An 18597-nucleotide genomic window follows, 5' to 3' on the forward strand; every position below is an offset into this window, starting at 1 on the left:
ACGTTGCCGGAGAGTTCTTCATTCCGAATGGCATCACCTTGTACTGGAACAATCCGTCTGGTGTAACAAAGGCGGATATTTCACGAGCACGATCCGTCAGAGGGACTTGCCAAAATCCCTTCAGTAGGTCAAATTTCGTCACATACTTGGCTTTTCCCACTCGGTCGATGCAGTCATCAATCCTCGGGATTGGGAAAGTGTCTGTCTTTGTTAAAGTGTTGACCTTCCTAAAGTCCGTGCACATACGATAACTGTGATCTGATTTGGGAACAGTATGCACGGCGAACTCCAGTTACTTTTACTGGTTCAATAAAGTCATTGTCCAGCAGGTATTTGACTTCTTCCTGGAGATATTTTGCTTTTGTTGGATTCAGTCTGTATGGATGTTGTTTTACAGGCTTACTGTCCCCAACATCAACGTCGTGATAGATGACGTTTGTCCTCGTTGGAACATCTTGAAACAGGTGTTTATATTCATGGAGCAGTTCTTTCACCTGTTGTTGTTGTTCTGGCTGGAGGTGTGCCAACTTTGTAGACTCCAGCTTCTCCAGGATTTCTGAGTTCTGAAGCTTGACCGAGCCCAGCTTTGAGTTTAGAGTATTTTCACTCAAGTCAGTTTCAGTATCACTATCTTCATAATGGCCAGAACTGACTGTACTGACAGGCTTTGTCTTAGTAGGATTATCCCTATCTAAATATGGCTTAAGCATATTTATGTGACATAGCTGTTTTTGTTTTCGCCTGTCAGGTGTTATTATGATGTAATTTAAATCACTCAATTTCTTATCGATTAGATATGGCCCAAAGTAACGAGCATGGAGTGGTTTGCCAGGAATTGGAAGTAGAACAAGAACTTTTTGACCTGGTTCAAACTTCCGTTTTGAGGTGCTTTTATCATATTTGATTTTCATTGACTGCTGAGATGACTCAAGATTTTCTCTGGCTAATTCACATGCTTTAGAGAGTTTCGTACGAAAATCTGACACATATTGCAAAATATTCAGACAATCATCATCGTCTGATAGGAATTTCTCTTTAACGAGCTTAAGTGGGCCACGGACTGTATGTCCGAATACAAGCTCAAATGGGCTAAAACCAAGAGACTCTTGAATTGACTCTCTTACAGCAAAGAGCAGAAAATGAATTCCTTCATCCCACTGCTTCTCTGTGTCAAAACAGTAGGTCCTAATCATATTTTTCAAAGTTTGATGAAATCGCTCAAGAGCACCCTGACTTTCTGGGTGATAGGCGGATGACCTATACTGTTTAATGCCTAGCTGATCCATTACTTGTTGAAAAATACCAGACATAAAGTTGGAGCCTTGATCGGACTGGACACATTTAGGGAGGCCAAATAAAGTGAAAAATTTGACTAAAGCTTTCACTATAGTCTTTGTCTTTATATTTCTCAGTGGTATGGCTTCTGGGAACCGAGTTGATGTACACATTATTGTCAGCATGTACTCATTTCCTGATCTTGTTTTTGGTAGGGGCCCAACACAGTCTATTAGTATCCTACTAAATGGTTCTTGAAATGCAGGAATTGGCTGTAAAGGGGCCTTTGGAATGGTTTGATTCGGCTTTCCTACCATTTGACATGTGTGACAAGTTTTACAGAAATGTGTTACATCCTGCCTGAGATTAGGCCAATAAAAGTGACTGAGAATTTTATGATAAGTTTTCCTTACTCCCAAATGACCAGCCCAGGGCGTTCATGGGCCAGGCGCAATATTTCAGCACGATAGGGCTTTGGAACCACATTTGATGTTTTATAGCCCAGTCGTCATCAACCAAGACGTCTGGAGGTCTCCATTTACGCATGAGAATACCAGACTTTGTATAATAGGAAACAGAGCTATCTGAAGTTTTACCTTCATCATCTACCCTGTCAAACAAAGACAAAATATCTGGGTCTTTGTGTTGTTCTGCAATGAGATTTGATCTAGAAAATGTCTGACTTTGGTCAGCAGAAGTTTTACTGGAAGTTTCAAATCCTCGAGGGATAACGGAATGCTCCGTGTCAAACACCTGACTGAGAAAGGTGTCATTTAAGTCAACATCTGTGACATTATTTTTGAGAGTATTTTGATTCTCAGAAGTTTTCTTTGACATGGCTCGAGTAATGGCACATGATGGGAAAAGGCCGGGAATGTCTTCCTCTATTGGCTCTGGATTTTGATCTAAACTAGGATTATCAGTCACAAGTGGATTAGTAATGACCTTGTCCCCAGCAAGGTCGTTTCCAAGAAGAAGGTGAATCCCTTCAAAAGGCAAAAAGGCCTAATACCTAAAGTCACAGGTCCAGAAACAAAGTCCGAAGACAAATAGACATTATGGAGAGGAACAGGAATGTAGTCATTACAATCTACCCCTTAATAAGAACTTTAGAACCTGAAAATGACTTTTCAGAAAACGGCAGGGTATCTGCCAACAAAAGAGACTGGGACGCCCCGGTATCTCTTAAAATTTTGACAGGGGTAGCGGAAGAAAAATCACTAGAAAGTGATATAAAACCATCATGAATAAATGGTTCGAAAATACCCATAATGCTATCTTGAGAAGAATTGACCTTGACCTCATTAATTGGGGATGAGAGGGGTTTAACCTCAGAAAATGTGTTGCACACATTATTAGACTCTAATTGAGTTGATGAAGAAATAAAGCCGGTGGGCTTAGATCCACTTTGACCACTTTGACCTTCACGTTTTCTTTTCAATTTGAAACACTCTGACATTAAATGGCCGTCTTTCTTACAATAATTACAAGAAAGTGTACCGAACTGTTTGTCAGAAGGAGATTGAGACTTGGGATCTGATGATGTGGGAGTGTTACTTGAACTCTGTGAACTGTTGTCATTTGATTTTCTACTGTCCTTTGAAAAATTCTTGGATGAAAAGGAGGAGTTAAATTTACCTGCATTGTTTCTGTAGGAAAAGGACTGGGATGGTTTGTTGAGAAATGAAGATTTGTGGGTCAATGAATAATCATCGGCCAAACGTGCAGCAACCTCAATGTATCTGCCTTTTGTTCATTGATAAACGTCTTGATGTCACTCCGATGCACCTCTTAAATTCTTCAATCAAAACAAGCTGTCGTAATTTGTCATAATTCTGACTGACCTTTTCAGAAGAGCACCAACGGTCAAACAGTTGTTCTTTTGTTCGAGCAAATTCAACATAAGTTTGATCTTTCGCCTTCTCACAATCCCTAAATTTCTGACGGTAAGCTTCAGGCACCAACTCATAGCCCTTGAGAATTAATTCCTTCACAGAATCATAATTTGAAGCCTGCTCTACTGACAACTGAATGTAAATTTCTCTGGCTTTACCCACCAAAGCACTCTGCAAAAGCATAGACCAGGACTCCTTAGGCCAATCCAGACTCTGAGCAATTTTCTCAAAATGGAGGAAATATTTATCAACATCCTTTTCTTGGAAAGGGGGAACTAACCTGAAATGCTTAGTGATGTCAAAATTGTCTGAAGGGAAGAATTTTCCTGACTTTCCAAGCTCTAAACGTCTCATTTCTAACTGCAGTCGGTGTTCAGCTAATTCTCTTTCCTTTTCTTTTTCCTCTCTTCTTTCTCCCTTTGTCTTTCTTCCATTTGCAATTCTTTTTCTTTCATTTCCAATTCCCTCTCTTTCTGTCTTTCTTCCATTTCTAATCTTTCCTGCCTTTCTTTTTCTTTCTGTCTTTCTTCCATTTGCAATTCTTTTTCTTTCATTTGTAATTGCATTTGTATTTTTTCTTTTTCTAATGCCAATTTTTAAGCTCCAAATCTGCCTGAATTTCTAATTCTAATATTTGAGTTCGAAGGAAGACTCAGGCTCATAATCTTTTAAGGCAGACTCTTCAAAATGGCCAGAATTAACTAAATGTTTTGCAATCTTGAATTGAATTTCTCGCTTGCGCATAGATCTTTTGACATCTACTTTAAGGAAATTGGCCAGTGCAATGAGGTTGTCCTTTTTGAGGGAATCAAATGCGTCCTGATCAAGGTCATCCATAAATTCGTCTGGCTTGAATTCCGCCATGATTGAATTTCGCTGAGTTCACAGTATACAGTAGTTTTGAAAAGGCAGGCAAAATGTTGTCAAACGGCTCAAATATTCGTATCCCGGACAAGCCCCCAATTTGTTACGTGCAGAGAAAACTAACAAAAGGGTGAACTCAGCAGTCAATGTTTAAACAAAATTTATTACAAAAATAAAACTAATTGCTAAGTCAGGGATAGAGTACAAGCTTTAAAAGTGTACAGACTACTTATCTCAGCTGGGACGGCAAAGCTCCAGTCTCAGAGTTGTAACAGTCAGTCGGATGAATGAACAGTCCTTTGGCTTGCAGGCTTGAAGCTGCACAAAGTCCACAGTATAAATCCAGCGTTGACAGTGAAGGTCTTGAAAAGTCTTGAGAATGACTACTGCTGGAGTTTAGTAACACACAAGAGACACGATCCCAAAAGTCTGACTGGAAGCTGTGCACGTCCCTTTTATAAAGGCATATAAGAACAATCTAGAACTTTTATTGACATGCTAATTACTGTTCTAAAATTATCTCCCTTACACAACTAATCAACTTTCCAGACATTCCAAACATGACTAATTGAATTCAAGGTTGTGAGGTCATCAAGGGCAGTGACCTTGAGAATGTTCTAGACTAATTGAACTCAGGTCATGATGAGTGTGGGGTAAATGACCTACATAACAATATATAAATTAGGTGACATCAATATATGATTTAGTAATGCCTTTATATGATTAGGTCGTGTCAATATATGATTAGGTGACGCCTTTATATTATAAGGTGGTATCAATATATCATAAGGTGCCGTTATTATATAATTAGGTGACATCAATATATGATTTAGTAATGCCTTTATATGATTAGGTCGTGTCAATATATGATTAGGTGACGCCTTTATATTATAAGGTGGTATCAATATATCATAAGGTGCCGTTATTATATAATTATGTGACATCAATATATGATTTAGTAATGCCTTTATATGATTAGGTCGTGTCAATATATGATTAGGTGACGCCTTTATATTATAAGGTGGTATCAATATATCATAAGGTGCCGTTATTATATAATTAGGTGACATCAATATATGATTTAGTAATGCCTTTATATGATTAGGTCGTGTCAATATATGATTAGGTGACGCCTTTATATTATAAGTTGGTATCAATATATCATAAGGTGCCCTTAATATATAATTAGGTGACATCAATATATGATTTAATAATGCCTTTATATGATTAGGTCGTGTCAATATATGATTAGGTGACGCCTTTATATTATGAGGTGGTGTCAATATATCATAAGGTGCCCTTAATATATAATAAGGTGACATCAATATATGATTTAGTAATGCCTTTATATGATTAGGTCGTGTCAATATATGATTAGGTGACGCCTTTATATTATGAGGTGGTATCAATATATCATAAGGTGCCGTTATTATATAATTAGGTGACATCAATATATGATTTAGTAATGCCTTTATATGATTAGGTCGTGTCAATATATGATTAGGTGACGCCTTTATATTATAAGGTGGTGTCAATATATCATAAGGTGCCGTTAATATATAATTAGGTGACATCAATATATGATTCAGTAATGCCTTTATATGATTAAGTCGTGTCAATATATGATTAGGTGACGCCTTTATATTATGAGGTGATGTCCATATATCATAAAGTGCCCTTAATATATAATTAGGTGACATCAATATATGATTTAGTAATGCCTTTATATGATTAGGTCGTGTCAATATATGATTAGGTGACGCCTTTATATTATAAGGTGGTATCAATATATCATATAGGTGCCGTTATTATATAATTAGGTGACATCATATATGATTTAGTAATGCCTTTATATGATTAGATTGTGTCAATATATGATTAGGTGACGCCTTTATATTATAAGGTGGTATCAATATATCATAAGGTGCTGTTATTATATAATTAGGTGACATCAATATATGATTAGGTCGTGTCAATACATGATTAGGTGACGCCTTTATATTATGAGTTTGTGTCAATATATCATAAGGTTCCGTAAATATATAATTAGGTGACATCCACATGTGAATAGGCAATGCCGTTATATTTCGAGTCAATAACAGTATATGATTAAGTAGTGCTTATATATTGTTAGATCACAGCATTATATGAATTGAAAAGGCCATTATATTATAAGGTAATGTCAATATATTATTAGTAGCGTCAATATATTATGTGCGCACGCCATTATTATTATGTGTAACGTCTTTATTATTATGTTTAAAGTCATTATATGATTATATAGAGGGCGCACGCCTGCTTTCTTGAGCGTGCAAACTTTCATCCGCTTTGCCCGACGCATAAGTTCTTGCGGGTCACATTGCTCAAATCACAATTGATGGAACGGATTTTATGGGAGTTGGGACTTGGAAATCTCTTGCAGAAATTCATAGACGAATGAGTCGATCCTAAAGTAGTGATCTCATTATCAGATGGACAGTTGGAGCGTCTTTGCGTGAGTACGATTGGTGATCGTTCAATACTCTGTCCTGAGTAAGTGCGAGAGCACAGTTAGACCGGACGAGAGTGCGGCGCAAGTGTAAGTGATCCCATCACTGCCAGCAGTGCAGTCTACGGTCAAATTTGCGACGAGATATATCGTATTTGTCGATATGTCGTATTTCCGCAGTAAACAATGTCAGACGAGGGTGGACACGGAGAGACGTCAAACATAAAGTTCGATCGTGCATAGTTGTGGAAACGCAGCTATATATCTGCTGGCGTGGTAGCCGTGCGTCACTATGCGGGTCATCAAAAGCTCAACACCGCTTCACGGGGCCGGGGTTGACCATTAGATGACCCGCATAGCGACGCACGCTGGTCTACCCCGCCAACAGATAGCTGCGTTTCCACAGCTAGATCGTGGAATGCAATATTCTTGTGTTTTAGCTGATCGAAATACAGCTGTATTTCGATCAGCTAAACACAAGAATGTTACAATCCACGATCGAACTTTATGTTTGACGTCTCTCCCGCCGTGTCCGCCCTCGTCTGACATTGTTTACTGCGGAAATACGACTTGGAGTGAAAAGAATGTCTATATCTCGTCGCAAATTTGACCGTAGGCCTGCACTGCTAACAGCGATTGGATCACTTACACTTGCGCCGCACTCTCGTCTGGTGCAACTGTGCTCTCGCCCTTGCTCTGCATGGCAGGGCTGTGTGTTACCGGCGTTATACGGCCCCGTGGGAGGCCGTATAACGCCGGTAACACACAGCCCCGCCATGCAGAGCTACACTCGCCCTTAAGCTTACTCTGGAGTCTTGAAAGATCACAATCGTACTCACGCAAAGACGCTCCAACTGTCCATCTGATAATGAGATCACTACTTTAGGATCGACTCATTCGTCTATGAATTTCTGCAAGAGATTTCCAAGTCCCAACTCCCATAAAATCCGTTCCATCCATTGAGATTTGAGCGATGTACCCCGCAAGAACTTATGCGTCGGGCAGAGCGGATGAAAGTTTGCACGCTCAAAGAAAGCAGGCGTGCGCCCTCTATATAATCATATAATGACTTTAAACATAATAATAAAGACGTTACACATAATAATAATGGCGTGCACACATAATATATTGACGCTACTAAATAATATATTGACATTACCTTAAAATAATATATTGACATTACCTTATAATATAATGGCCTTTTCAATACATATATTGCTGTGATCTAACAATATATAAGCACTACTTAATCATATACTGTTATTGACTCGAAATATAACGGCATTGCCTATTCACATGTGGATGTCACCTAATTATATATTTACGGAACCTTATGATATATTGACACAAACTCATAATATAAAGGCGTCACCTAATCATGTATTGACACGACCTAATCATATATTGATGTCACCTAATTATATAATAACAGCACCTTATGATATATTGATACCACTTATAATATAAAGGCGTCACCTAATCATATATTGACACAATCTAATCATATAAAGGCATTACTAAATCATATATTGATGTCACCTTATTATATAATAACGGCACCTTATGATATATTGATACCACCTTATAATATAAAGGCGTCACCTAATCATATATTGACACGACCTAATCATATAAAGGCATTACTAAATCATATATTGATGTCACCTAATTATATATTAAAGGTACCTTATGATATATTGACACCACTTCATAATATAAAAGTGTCATCTAATCATATATTGATACAACCTAATCATATAAAGGCATTACTAAATCATAAATTGATGTCACCTAATTATATATTAAGGGCACCTTATGATATATTGATACCAACTTATAATATAAAGGCGTCACCTAATCATATATTGACACGACCTAATCATATAAAGGCATTACTAAATCATATATTGATGTCACATAATTATATAATAACAGCACCTTATGATATATTGATACCACCTTATAATATAAAGGCGTCACCTAATCATATATTGACACGACCTAATCATATAAAGGCATTACTAAATCATATATTGATGTTACCTAACTATATAAGAACAACACCTTATGATATATTGATACCACCTCATAATATAAAGGCGTCACCTAATCATATATTGACACTACCTAATCATATAAAGGCATTACTAAATCATATATTGATGTCATCTCATCAAATACAGCAAATAAACCTCAGAAGGCAGCAAGGGCGTTCCATAGGAGCGGGTGTGAACTTCGTATGATTATTTTTTTGGTCGTGAGAGCGGGTTCAGTGCAGTGCGGAGGAATACTTTTAGGCTTTGACTTTCGGACGAGTCTGTACGTACGGGTCAAGACTGGAGACGACGCGACACTCTGACTTATTATACGCCACGATGGTAGACTTTTTTGCAGACGTTGATTGTAACATTAAGCTGTTAAAGAAGAACCAAAGAAGAGGTTGCAATGTCCGAACATGACAATCTGAAGTTATCGAAACAGTTTCTCTTCTCAGGCTGAATTTAGTACGACCGAAAGCAATAAAATAGGCCTGATACTGAGATACATTAACGAGAATGAAATCCGACAGTCAAAACACTTAACTTCCGAATATCGTATTAATGAAAATCAAATGAAATCCGACGATCGAAAGTTTCTCTTCAGAATTTAGTATGACCAAAAGCAATAAATAGCGCCCGATTCTGACGTATATTTACGTTTAGGCCTATGTAAAAGCCAAAAGAAATCGGACGGTTGAAACGGTTTCTCTTCCGAATATGAAATACATGTTCGAAATACCTGTACGTAAGGCTGTGAAAACAAAAGTAACACTCTCATTACAGAGCTCATCGTAAATAATGATCAAATAGGTATGTATTATCTATGTATGTATCTACGTATGTATTTATGTATGTATGTATGTATATGTGTATGTATATATGTATGGATCTATGAATCTGTGGATCTATTGTTACGTGCAGAGAAAACGAACAAAAGGGTGAACTCAGCAGTTAACGTTTAAACAAAATTTATTACGAAAATAAAACTAATTGCTAAGTCAGGGATAGAGTACAAGCTTTAAAAGTGTACAGACTACTTATCTCAGCTGGGACGCAAAGCTCCAGTCTCAGAGTTGTAACAGTCAGTTGGATGAATGAACAGTCCTTGCAGGCTTGAAGCTGCACAAAGTTCCACAGTATAAATCCAGCGTTGCAGTGAAGGTCTTGAAAAGTCTTGAGAATGACTACTGCTGGAGTTTAGTAACACACAAGAGACACGATCCCAAAAGTCTGACTGGAAGCTGAGCACGTCCCTTTTATAAAGGCATATAAGAACAATCTAGAACTTTTATTGACATGCTAATTACTGTTCTAAATTATCTCTCTTACACAAGTAATAAACTTTCCAGAACATTCCAAACATGACTAATTGAATTCAAGGTTGTGAGGTCATTAAGGGCAGTGACCTTGAGAATGTTCTAGACTAATTGAACTCAGGTCATGATGAGTGTGGGGGAAATGACCTACATAACACACCCCCTCTTCAAAAAAAGAAAATTTTTCAAAGAAAAATCTTTCTTTTACAAATGTAATCTTGAAAAGGATTTAAGTACTCAAATTTTGTTTAACTCTGAAGTAAAATTTCTTGAAAGTGAACAACAATAAACTCTAAATACGAGAGAGACAGTCTGCAATTAAATTGTCTCTGCCTTTGATATGTCTAATGTCAAGATTAAACTCCTGTAACATTAAACTCCATCTTAGCAATCTCTGATTTTGCCTTTAAATTTCTGCAGAAAAACAAGAGGGTTGTGATCAATATAAACCACTATTGGCTGATTTGAAGAAGTAACATAAACTTCAAAATGCTGTAAAGCTAATATCAAAGATAAACACTCTTTTTCAATTGTAGAGTAGTTTCTCTGGGATTTGTTAAATTTGCGTGAAAAATAGCAAACAGGATGATCTATACCATGACTATCCTCTTGCAATAAAACAGCACCAGCAGCCGTATCACTAGCATCCACAGCTAATTTGAATGGCAAAGTGAAATCTGGTGCAGACAACACTGGAGCACTTTGCAGTATGGCTTTAAGTGTATCAAATGCCTGTTGGCATTGCTCTGACCAAACAAACTTTACTTTCTTTTTAAGTAAGTTAGTCAAAGGCTCAGTAATTGTGGAGAAATTTGGACAGAATTTTCTGTAGTAACCAGCCATACCGAGAAAGCGCATCAGTTGTCGTTTGCAGTTTGGTATGGGAAAACTTGAAATGGCACTGATTTTAGCATCAACAGGTTTTACCTCACCCTGTCCTACAGTATGTCCGAGGTAAGTCACCCTCGCCCAACCAAACTCAGATTTGGCAAGGTTGACAGTCAACATTGCTTTACTCAGTCTCTCAAAGAACTTCCGCATGAGCTTGATGTGTTCCTCCCAGGTGTCACTATACAGAACGACGTCGTCAACGTAAGCTGCACACCCGTCTAGCCCGGATATGACGTCGTTGATCATCCGTTGGAACGTTGCCGGAGAGTTCTTCATTCCGAATGGCATCACCTTGTACTGGAACAATCCGTCTGGTGTAACAAAGGCGGATATTTCACGAGCACGATCCGTCAGAGGGACTTGCCAAAATCCCTTCAGTAGGTCAAATTTCGTCACATACTTGGCTTTTCCCACTCGGTCGATGCAGTCATCAATCCTCGGGATTGGGAAAGTGTCTGTCTTTGTTAAAGTGTTGACCTTCCTAAAGTCCGTGCACATACGATAACGATAGATGCACATACGATAACTGTGATCTGATTTGGGAACAAGTATGCACGGCGAACTCCAGTTACTTTTACTGGGTTCAATAAAGTCATTGTCCAGCAGGTATTTGACTTCTTCCTGGAGATATTTTGCTTTTGTTGGATTCAGTCTGTATGGATGTTGTTTTACAGGCTTACTGTCCCCAACATCAACGTCGTGATAGATGACGTTTGTCCTCGTTGGAACATCTTGAAACAGGTGTTTATATTCATGGAGCAGTTCTTTCACCTGTTGTTGTTGTTCTGGCTGGAGGTGTGCCAACTTTGTAGACTCCAGCTTCTCCAGGATTTCTGAGTTCTGAAGCTTGACCGAGCCCAGCTTTGAGTTTAGAGTATTTTCACTCAAGTCAGTTTCAGTATCACTATCTTCATAATGGCCTTGAACTGACGGCACTGACAGGCTGAGTTATAGTAGGATTATCCCTATCCAAATATGGCTTAAGCATATTTATGTGACATAGCTGTTTTTGTTTTCGCCTGTCAGGTGTTATTATGATGTAATTTAAATCACTCAATTTCTTATCAATTAGGTATGGCCCAAAGTAACGAGCATGGAGTGGTTTGCCAGGAATTGGAAGTAGAACAAGAACCTTTTGACCGGGTTCAAACTTCCGTTTTGAGGTGCTTTTATCATATTTGGTTTTCATTGACTGCTGAGATGACTCAAGATTTTCTCTGGCTAATTCACATGCTTTAGAGAGTTTTGTACGAAAATCTGACACATATTGCAAAATATTCAGACAATCATCATCGTCTGATAAGAATTTCTCCTTAACGAGCTTAAGTGGGCCACGGACTGTATGTCCAAATACAAGCTCAAATGGGCTAAAACCAAGAGACTCTTGAATTGACTCTCTAACAGCAAAGAGCAAAAATGAATTCCTTCATCCCACTGCTTCTCTGTGTCAAAACAGTAGGTCCTAATCATGTTTTTCAAAGTTTGATGAAATCGCTCAAGAGCACCCTGACTTTCTGGATGATAGGCGGATGACCTATACTGTTTAATGCCTAGCTGATCCATTACTTGTTGAAAAATACCAGACATAAAGTTGGAGCCTTGATCGGACTGGACACATTTAGGGAGGCCAAATAAAGTGAAAAATTTGACTAAAGCTCTCACTATAGTCTTTGTCTTTATATTTCTCAGTGGTATGGCTTCTGGGAACCGAGTTGATGTACACATAATTGTCAGCATGTACTCATTTCCTGATCTTGTTTTTGGTAGGGGCCCAACACAGTCTATTAGTATCCTACTAAATGGTTCTTGAAATGCAGGAATTGCTGTAAAGGGCCTTTGGAATGGTCTGATTCGGCTTTCCTACCATTTGACATGTGTGACAAGTTTTACAGAAATGTGTTACATCCTGCCTGAGATTAGGCCAATAAAAGTGACTGAGAATTTTATGATAAGTTTTCCTGACTCCTAAGTGACCAGCCCAGGGCGTTTCATGGGCCAGGCGCAATATTTCAGCACGATAGGGCTTTGGAACCACAATTTGATGTTTTGTAGCCCAATCGTCATCAACCAAAACATCTGGAGGTCTCCATTTACGCATGAGAATACCAGATTTTGTATAATAGGAAACAGAGCTATCTGAAGTTTTACCTTCATCATCTACCCTGTCAAACAAAGACAAAATATCTGGGTCTTTGTGTTGTTCTGCAATGAGATTTGATCTAGAAAATGTCTGACTTTGGTCAGCAGAAGTTTTACTGGAAGTTTCAAATCCACGAGGGATAACGGAATGATCCGTGTCAAACACCTGACTGAGAAAGGTGTCATTTAAGTCAACATCTGTGACATTATTTTTGAGAGTATTTTGATTCTCGGAAGTTTTCTTTGACATGGCTCGAGTAATTGCACATGAAGGAAATAAATCGGGTATCTCTTGTTCAATTGGCTCTGGATCCTGATCTAAACTAGGATTATCAGTCACAAGTGGATTAGTAATGACCTTGTCCCCAGCAAGGTCGTTTCAAGAAGAAGGTGAATCCCTTCGAAAGGCAAAAAGAGCCTAATACCTAAAGCCACAGGTCCAGAAACAAAGTCCGAAGACAAATAGACATTATGGAGAGGAACAGGAATGTAGTCATTACAATCTACCCCCTTAATAAGAACTTTAGAACCTGAAAATGACTTTTCAGAAAACGGCAGGGTATCTGCCAACAAAAGAGACTGGGAAGCCCCGGTATCTCTTAAAATTTTGACAGGGGTAGCGGAAGAGAAATCACTAGAAAGTGATATAAAACCATTATGAATAAATGGCTCGAAAATACCCATAATGCTATCTTGAGAAGAATTGACCTTGACCTCATTAATTGGGGATAAGAGGGGTTTAACCTCAGAAAATGTGTTGCACACATTATTAGACTCTAATTGAGTTGATGAAGAAATAAAGCCGGTGGGCTTAGATCCACTTTGACCACTTTGACCTTCACGTTTTCTTTTCAACTTGAAACAATCTGACATTAAATGGCCGTCTTTCTTACAATAATTACAAGAAAGTGTACCAAACTGTTTGTCAGAAGGAGATTGAGACTTGGGATCTAATGATGTGGAAGTGTTACTTGAATTTTGTGAACTGTTGTCATTTGATTTCCTACTCTCCTTTGAAAAATTCTTGGATGAAAAGGAGGAGTTAAATTTACCTGCATTGTTTCTGTATGAAAAGGACTGGGATGGTTTGCTGAGAAATGAAGATTTGTGGGTCAATGAATAATCATCTGCCAAACGTGCAGCAACCTCCAATGTATCTGCCTTTTGTTCATTGATAAACGTCTTGATGTCACTCCGGATGCACCTTTTAAATTCCTCAATCAAAACAAGTTGTCGTAATTTGTCATAATTCTGACTGACCTTTTCAGAAGAACACCAACGATCAAACAGTTGTTCTTTGTTCGAGCAAATTCAACATAAGTTTGATCCTTCACCTTCTCACAATCCCTAAATTTCTGACGGTAAGCTTCAGGCACCAACTCATAGCCCTTGAGAATTAATTCCTTCACAGAATCATAATTTGAAGCCTGCTCTACTGACAACTGAATGTAAATTTCTCTGGCTTTACCCACCAAAGCACTCTGCAAAAGCATAGACCAGGACTCCTTAGGCCAATTCAGACTCTGAGCAATTTTCTCAAAATGAAGAAAATATTTATCAACATCCTTTTCTTTGAAAGGGGGAACTAACCTGAAATGCTTAGTGATGTCAAACTTGTCTGAAGGGAAGAATTTTCCTGACTGTCCAAGCTCTAAACGTTTTATTTCTACCTGCAATCGCTGTTCTTCTAATCGCAATTCTTTTTCTCTCTGTCTTTCTTCCATTTCTAATCTTTCCTGCCTTTCTTTTTCTTTCATTTGTAATTCCATTTTCTTAATTTCCAAATCTGCCTGTATTTCTAGTTTTCTTAGTTCAAAAGTAGACTCGGGCTCATAATCTTTTAAGGCAGACTCCTCAAAATGGCCAGAATTAACTAAATGTTTTGCAATCTTGAACTGTATTTCCCGCTTGCGCATAGATCTTTTGACATCTACTTTAAGGAAATTGGCCAGTGCAATGAGGTTGTCTTTTTTGAGGGAATCAAATGCGTCCTGATCAAGGTCATCCATAAATTCGTCTGGCTTGAATTCCGCCATGATTGAATTTGCTGAGTTCACAGTATACAGTAGTTTGAAAAGGCTGTCAAAATGTTGTCAAACGGCTCAAAATATTCGTATCCCGGACAAGCCCCCAATTTTGTTACGTGCAGAGAAAACGAACAAAAGGGTGAACTCAGCAGTTAACGTTTAAACAAAATTTATTACGAAAATAAAACTAATTGCTAAGTCAGGGATAGAGTACAAGCTTTAAAAGTGTACAGACTACTTATCTCAGCTGGGACGGCAAAGCTCCAGTCTCAGAGTTGTAACAGTCAGTTGGATGAATGAACAGTCCTTGCAGGCTTGAAGCTGCACAAAGTTCACAGTATAAATCCAGCGTTGGCAGTGAAGGTCTTGAAAAGTCTTGAGAATGACTACTGCTGGAGTTTAGTAACACACAAGAGACACGATCCCAAAAGTCTGACTGGAAGCTGAGCACGTCCCTTTTATAAAGGCATATAAGAACAATCTAGAACTTTTATTGACATGCTAATTACTGTTCTAAAATTATCTCCCTTACACAAGTAATCAACTTTCCAGAACATTCCAAACATGACTAATTGAATTCAAGGTTGTGAGGTCATTAAGGGCAGTGACCTTGAGAATGTTCTAGACTAATTGAACTCAGGTCATGATGAGTGTGGGGGGAAATGACCTACATAACACTATGTATCTATGTTTGAAGGTATGTATTATGTCTGTATGTATCTATATATGTATGTATCTATTTATCTATGTGTGTGTAATATGTATGTATCTATATATGTATCTATGTATGTATCTATGTATATATCTATGTATGTATCTATATATGTATGTATGTATCTATGTATCTCTCTGTGTAGATATGTATTATCTATGTATGTATCTATGTATATATGTATGTATCTATGTGTGTATGTAATTTTTGGCAAGTGGGGCACCAGACGTCGGAATGGAAGATCACCGTGACGTTTTCAGCAATAGTTATTAGAAACATTAGAAACATAGTGGTAGTGTCAGTGGCCACCCCTGGCAGCCACAACTCTGTATCTCGCCACTTGCTAGCATTTTTGGGGGTGGTCACGACACTCTGTGGAATATAGACTTTTGACTAGTAGTAATAAAGTTACCCCTACTTGACCCAAACACCGTGGTGCATGGATGTATTTATTTCTATACCGGAGACTGCAATTAAAACCGCAACCACATCTTTGCTAAACCTGGTTTAAATCCAATTTTCGAACGTTTAACTAGTAGATTAACTGTGACAGGTATACTGTTGTCTCAACAGTTACAATCTGGTTACCAGAGTTCACAGTCAGATGAAGATGTCGAAACTTGTGTAAAAAAGTCTATCTGATCGAGACCTGTGTGTGTCGTCGCGCGATCGCGTTGGACATTCACTTGTTCTTGACTCACGCTGTCTACTTCTGTCTTGCGCGGCAATTTATGCGTGTTCTTTGTGAAAAATGATTTTCAAGTTCATATCAGCGCCTACATCTGTGCAAACGGGACGTCGGTTGTAGCATAGACTTTAAAAACGGAGTCTATGGTTGTAGTTTTCCTACCTCAAGATGAAACGAACACATCTAACTCTTGACAACATAAACTGTTTGTTTATTTTCTTATAATTAATAGCTTTTGCACCGCGCTGCACACCTGTCGCCCTTTACTTTGTTACGACGGGAGAGATTGACTCGTGTTATATTTTTTCAAACTTTATTAATATGTGTTCTTGTACCGATTTTAGCTGATAGTTTGCCATTTTAGTAATATTTCAGGAATTTCCAGGTACGATGTGACCCAACACTTTTCCCCCAAAAGAAAGTCCTGGCAGTTTTCGTTTTGTTTTGGAGAGAATGTAGGACCGGATTATCGAGCAACGAAAATCGTGGCATGTTGGTCGAGATCAAGCGTCGCAAGCGTCTTGTAAGCGTCTGGAAGTACATTTTCAGGTCACTTGAACTGGTTTTTTCTTCCTTCCTTCCGGTATATAGGGCCACCCACCCCCCTCCGCGCTCCGATCTATATCCGTCAGCCAAGCGTACGTGCAGGATCTACCGATGTACGGTCGACTTTAAGTTGGAATAAGTTAAATTTAGTTCGAACTTATTTTAAATTCTCAGTCAGAACAGTATAGCTCATTCAAAAAGGCTTGGCTAGTAAAACATTTGAACGAGATCGTGCGCTACGATTACCGAATAGATGACCGAATATGTTGAATAAAATACACGTGTCATCTTCCTTGAGTATGGGGACAGTTGATGAAGCCGTGTCGGTGTGCATAATGCATATTGCATGGAAAGTTTTCGTATTTTCATCGACCAGTCAGCCTTTAATGGCTAGTTTTATGCACATAATTGCACTTCAACGATTTTTAACATTGAAAACCACTAACCGTGGTGGGCCACAGTTCAGCATGACAACACGTACGTTCTAGCTGTTCAGTGCACTCACAATCACATCGATTGTGAACCTGTCAACTAGCGTCCGAGTGAAAACAACCTTACTGAACCTGTATGTACACACCTATTTGATTTACAGGGTATACTGTCTACTGATTCTACAATATTTACATTTCATAAAATTGAATTTTCATTCACAATGTATCACATCCGAGTCAATGAATGAGCCGGACGGGGCGAGGGTTTGTAGAGCGACAGTGCCATGCAGTCCGAGGGACGTAAATGTCGGGACTGTTTCAAACCGCGGATACGTGGTTAAGTTAAGTGGTTGTGTCGTTTCTATCACACTCATACATGTAGTTTACATGTTTGGAAAGTCAAAAAAGTATGTACGTGTATGTCGAGAAGGCAGAATTTTGAAAGGTCAACTCTATCTCCATGTAGGCCCTGGCAGCCATCGATGATACACAGGACTCGCTACCAGGGTCCTAAATGCAGCTCCCTAAATGCGCCTGTAGCACCATGTCTCGATCCGATGTCATATCAAAAAATCAAATGATGGAAACAGTAAAATCATAATCGACGTAGTACGTTCTTGCGCTAGTTGGGTCGTTTTCACAGCAGGGAAATCTGAACAATTTGTTCATTTTAGCTGTCAAACCTTCAAGCTGTTGCAAATACATAGTTCCAATCAAAAGCATTGCTGCAGGGCAAGTTTCATTTAATGAGAATAATGGCTGTCAAATACACTGCTTCAGTTACAGTACCCAGGGAGAAATAGAGAGCGCAAAACAGGGGCGCAGATCGATAGCGCAGAATGGGAGCGCAGTTTGATAGCGCAGAATGGGAGCGCAGATTGATAGCGCAAATTGAAATGCGCTAGCGCAGTTTAGGGGCGCAGACTGCCGATTTCAGACCTCTCACATAGCTCAAGTTACATTTTTGGCGAGAACATCTAGAGATGTATTAAAAATTTCAAATGCTTTGGCAATATGTAGAGTAATTTTTATGGGAATGGTAACAGGCCTATGACCGGCAAGTAACTGAATCACTACTGTAACAATACATGAGACAAATGACTGAACTCATACCATATTCCACACATTTACCACTGATGGTGTTATTTTGGGCATCTCAAACAATCTGTGGAATTGACCCTAACAAAAATTTAACCTTTGGACAAACAGACATTGTTCTGGCTGCACTCAACGGGATTCAGAATGCTAAATGTTCCAAAGAAGGAATATTAAACTCAATGCTATCA

The sequence above is a fragment of the Ptychodera flava genome, chromosome 1, assembly GCF_041260155.1.
Source record: "Ptychodera flava strain L36383 chromosome 1, AS_Pfla_20210202, whole genome shotgun sequence".
Classification (NCBI taxonomy): domain Eukaryota; kingdom Metazoa; phylum Hemichordata; class Enteropneusta; family Ptychoderidae; genus Ptychodera; species Ptychodera flava.